Below are 5,033 nucleotides of genomic sequence, written 5' to 3'. Positions count from 1 at the left end.
AGAGACTCCAAGACCTGAAATTGGTGTGTCAGAGAAAGGAGACATGCAAAATGAGCAGTGTTGGTGTGCCTCCAGGACCAGGGTTGGGAACCACTTCTCTAACTGAACTGGCTAAATAATTTTTGTTACTATAAAAAAATCTAAACGACGGTGGGGGGCGGTGCCGCGGTAGGCAAATGACGTTACCGGTGTTGCGGCTTAACACCGGTATAACTGAAAACACCGTCTATCGCAGCAAGCCTAATGTAGATGAGCGACCCAAAAACTCAAGACACGAGAAAATCTCTCACAGCGCTGGGAAAATCAATCCCTAAACACTCACTCGCCCAATAACTGACAGAATCTCACCTATATACTCCAACAAATGACACGTCACCACTTTGCTTTCTGTTAGTGGAGTATAGTATAATATACAAACATGTGAACACAAGTCCAGCTTCAATCTGCATTTCACGTGTCAGAAACATATAAACATGCCACTCATTCCTGTAGAGCGTGGAAAGCAACACCAGGGTCATGGGTTCGATTCCCAGGGAATGCATGAACTGGTCACATGTGTGCCTTCAATGCAATGCAAGTATTTGTCAAATGCATAAATATAAATGCAAATATGCTATAGCGGACATTAGTGTAAACCGTCTTCCTCTACAGCTTTTCTCTTATTCTGGAGCAACAGTTTGTAGAGAGTCTTGACAAACAATTAGTTATAATTGGTTACACATAGGGCTGGGCGATATAGCTAAAAAATTTATCAACGATATAATGTTTCATATCGTTTGGAATTGATAATTATTGACATTTTTTTATAACCTTTTTTAAAACAAAGAGCAATATACATTTCTTTTTTTAAATTTAACCACTGTATTTTTAAATTAACCCAATTTATTGAGACAAACAACAAATAATTTTTGTTTGCCTATATCGAACATTTTTTTCTATCGTTATCGAAGAAGGTGTACCGTCGATAAATATCGATACCGTTTTATCGCCCAGGCCTAGTTACACACTTTACATATTAATAACAGCTGAGCTGAATTTGGTTCAATGGCACAAACGTTTAAGGAAACTCTATTAGCAAAGACGATGGATGCAATGCAGAATGTTAAGCATGATGAGACTCTGTTTGTGATGATCTGCATTGGTTCTCAACTAGCGAATAATTCTTAAACTAATTTCCATTTAGTTATATTAACAGTATCTCAAAATGCTAAAAACAGAACACAAAAACAAGAACCACACTAAAAATTAAGATGTTAGCCATTAAAGTGGCATTTCTTTTTAAGTTTATTCATTTTTATTACAACAGAAGAACCAGCGGTACATATCAGCGCAGATATGTTTTTGAATACGGTCTCTGGATTTATAAAGGCTGAGAGCGTGTTTCTGACGCATCTCTGCAGATGTTTATATGATTACGGACCACAATAATCCTGTGTGAAGAACATCATCAGCTCACGACACGGACCACAATGAACAAACCCGTCCTGAGACCAAACCTGAACCCCTCAGGCATTCAACAGTGAAGTCAGTGTTAAATCTCCTCAGCATCAGCACAGATTTAACACGATCACCTGAACAATACAGCACAAGAGCTCCAAAGTCCACAACAACAAAACGTCCCTCAAATCCACTGGAAGCTCTGAATCTGCTCTAAACTTCAATGAAGTCATTCTCATAATGGTAAAAATAACACCGCAGGAACTTTTCTCTTCACTAACATCACTTTTCTTCATTATGTTTAAAGTCTCGGTCTCTTTCAGGCTCTTAAAAAATAAAACTTCTTTATTGGCATCGATGGTTGCATGAAGAACCTTTAACATCCATCGATTCTTTTCATTGGAACAAAAGCTCTTGTGATTATTTAGAAGTTCTTCACACAAAGTTCTTTCATTGTCTAAAATGGTTCTTTTAAGGCATTTCTGTGAAAACCACCTTTTGCATCCTTTATTTTTAAGATCTCACATTAATCCGAATGAATTCTGAATATTTCGTTTTAAAACTCTCTACATCTATACTGACGTTTTCAAGCCCCAAACAAAACATGGATGGATGGATGGATGGATTTACAAATACAGGCAAACCTAGTGTTGTCTTTTTAAAATCTGCACCTGTTTTGAGGTGTATTTGCTTCCATAACATGTCTTTTTCAGACTAATGGAAAGAAAACATCCAAAATACTCTTTAAGTGTTTGTTTTATTGAACTTTATAGATTTTTAATTGCAATTTAACGGAATACATTTTCTGTCATCTTTGCATGAATGCAAAATGAAAATTCTACAAAGTAACATTCGTCTCAACATTTATCGTTTGAACTTGCAAAGAAGGATGCACAAACACTTTCTTGTTTTGTATCTAAAAGAAAACACCATTTAGAGATTTGAAGTGCGATTTAATGTTCCGCGGCTTCTTTAAGCAGCAAAATAGAAAGGTGACGGCACGTCAATGAACCAAACAGACCAGATCCGACTGAACCGGCCTGCTGCGATCCACCTGTCAATCACACGGAGCGCTGAAGGCCGCAGGGGTTCGAACGCACACTAATGGAGTTCAATCAATGAACTCGACATCAGCTGAGTCCCTCTGAAAACACTGGAGCTCCACAAACAGAGCAGAACCATCAAAAGAAACATGTTTCTGATGATGATGATGAGACGACGAAAGACACTGTCACTGACAAAACTCAAAAAGTCTTGCTTTCAAACGCATCTCAGATGTTCCTCACAAAACAGTGATCAGATCCACAGATCATAGGGTTTCCACACTCATGATTCCTGCGATAACAAATCAAATCAATCCATCTGTATATAGATTACACTAACAAAACAGACATTTCTACATGACCCACTACAGTAGTCAACATTTGAAGTGGATCAAAAAAGTTCATCAAAGTTGTCTTAAGACAAGAGCACATGTTGGTTTTAGGTTTTAGGACAACTTTGATGAAAGGTTTTGACCCACTTCAAATGTTGACAAGTAAGTATATATATATATATATATATATACACTACAGAAACTTCCATGTCTTTTAAAGCCAGAAACTACAGGCAAAACTAGTGTTTTTTCATGCACTGGTCAATTTTGTGTTTTGAGGTCTATTTTGCTTCCATAACATGTCATTTCAGACCAGTGGAAAGAAAACATTCAAAACACATACCTTCTACTGACGAAAGCATTAGTTAGGCTAATATCTCTGCTCCATTCACCTGTAGTGTCTTGCCTTAAATATGCATGTTTTCCAAGCCTTAATTTTGTGTTTTGAGGTCTATTTTGCTTCCATAACATGTCATTTCAGACCAGTGGAAAGAAAACATTCAAAACACATACCTTCTACTGACGAAAGCATTAGTTAGGCTAATGTCTCTGCTCCATTCACCTGTAGTGTCTTGCCTTAAATATGCATGTTTTCCAAGCCTTAAAAAAAAGCATGCTTTGGTTTGGCAAGGCTGTGGAAACCCTGCTGAATGAGCAAGTGTCTACAATCAGATGTGTGCGTTTCCAAAAGCTGGTCCCAGAATCCTCCTGCTCATCCGGGTCGGGTATCTTGGCACTCACAGACGCGACAGACGGTCTCCTTGCATGCTGTTGTCTGGCTCTTTAAACTCCTGAGGCCGGATCTCCTCACCTCGTTTGCATCGTCAGCACACTAAACATGGGACTATGGCATTTCCAGGGCATTATTTACAGTATCTTGGAGTGCCATGCAAATATCATGGCATATAAACATTGTATAGATATGGTTACATCAGGTTTTTTGGTTTATTTAGGGAAAATTCTAGTAAACCGAGGCACTTTTCACCATTGAAATCAATGGAATGAATGAACCCTACTATAATATGGCAACATTATAAACGGCATATCATAATACTACCATGTTTTCTGGACAGATACTGGTGTAAAATAATGCTAATATAATTTTGCATGGAAATTCCATGCTGTATATCTATAACAATCATTCAGAAATGTGTACTACAGCAAACGATGAATGCCATCATCCAAAGTAAAGCAGATGCAACACCAACATCAGCTCCAGAAGAAGAGAAATCAGAGCTTCAGCTGTATGTTTTTATGCAAATGAGTCGTGCATGATAAATACAGATGAATGCATTTGTGATGCGAGATGCTGAGAGAACCACGCCTGCAAAACTCCACATGCACATCACCTGTGATCAGCAGCTTTATTTCACGCATCTGGAACTTCACATGCAAGCGGCAGAAATGCAGTGTGTGTGTGAAATCACTAATGCATGAGCACAAACACACAACGGGCTGAAGGGAGAACACGGGCGATCAGCTGACAGCAATCGGTCAATAATCAATGTGAAACGCGACCGGATGATTATAGATGCATTAAACGCGTCGATGAACGGAGACTCACCCAGCGAATATCGCGCATGAGCGTCTGCTTCTCTTCAGAGGGTTTGGGCTCCGGGTTGTTCCGAGCATGCAGTTGTTGTGGGTTTGAGATCAGACAGTGCTACTTGGGCCTGTGGAAGAAGAGGAAATGAAATGAGATGAAAATGTCGCTGCGCTCGAGATTCTAGCGCTTCCACTCCGGTTCGCTGCAGCTCTAGTGACGTCACGCGTGAGACGCGCTACACTGTAGCGGACTAGATGTGTTTTTTTTTTGTTGCAAAAATGCAGGCGTAATCGTTTATATTTATTTAATTAATGATTAGATGTGGTAATCCGCCAGTGGATTACTATAGGAAATACTATTATATCTGCAACTTGCATGACATTTATGAAAGAAAATCTGGAAATTGTCCCATAAACAAACGAAATCAAAGAAATATGATTATTCACAAATATGAAAGTAAGAATGAAAAAAAAAATTTTTTTATGTATCATGTGCTGTACATTTTATGGTTTGTATCCAGAAACCATATTTCCTTTATTTTGGAGCTGTCCTTCTGTCAGTTTTTAATGTTAAGTCTAATTTTTAACTTTGCTTTTAATGTCACAAATCAAATACACAAAAAATATTGTAAGTACAAACTTCCACTTTTTCCCCCAAAACAAGAAATCCAACAGT

At 38.3% G+C, this 5,033-nt stretch overlaps 1 protein-coding gene across 2 annotated transcripts in view; it reads right to left on the bottom strand.

The window, feature by feature from the left end:
* The window catches only part of LOC107712934 (C-terminal Src kinase), a 28,643-nt gene extending 24,095 nt beyond the window's left edge, over positions 1–4,548 (bottom strand). Inside the window, exons 1-2 of one of the 2 annotated variants that reach the window (XM_016518343.1) lie at positions 4,377–4,548; positions 4,162–4,238 (exon numbers count right to left, since the gene is read on the bottom strand). The gene's annotated coding sequence lies outside the window, so the exon portion shown is untranslated. The remainder of the gene's footprint in view (positions 1–4,161; positions 4,239–4,376) is intronic. The other variant, XM_016518335.1, reaches the window with a different exon arrangement.
* Between the last annotated feature and the right edge of the window lie 485 nt (positions 4,549–5,033).

This window comes from Sinocyclocheilus rhinocerous, unplaced genomic scaffold (assembly GCF_001515625.1).
Source record: "Sinocyclocheilus rhinocerous isolate Xijiao unplaced genomic scaffold, SAMN03320098_v1.1 scaffold1093, whole genome shotgun sequence".
NCBI classification, from domain to species: Eukaryota; Metazoa; Chordata; class Actinopteri; order Cypriniformes; family Cyprinidae; genus Sinocyclocheilus; species Sinocyclocheilus rhinocerous.
This window is presented reverse-complemented; position numbering and strand designations above follow the sequence as displayed.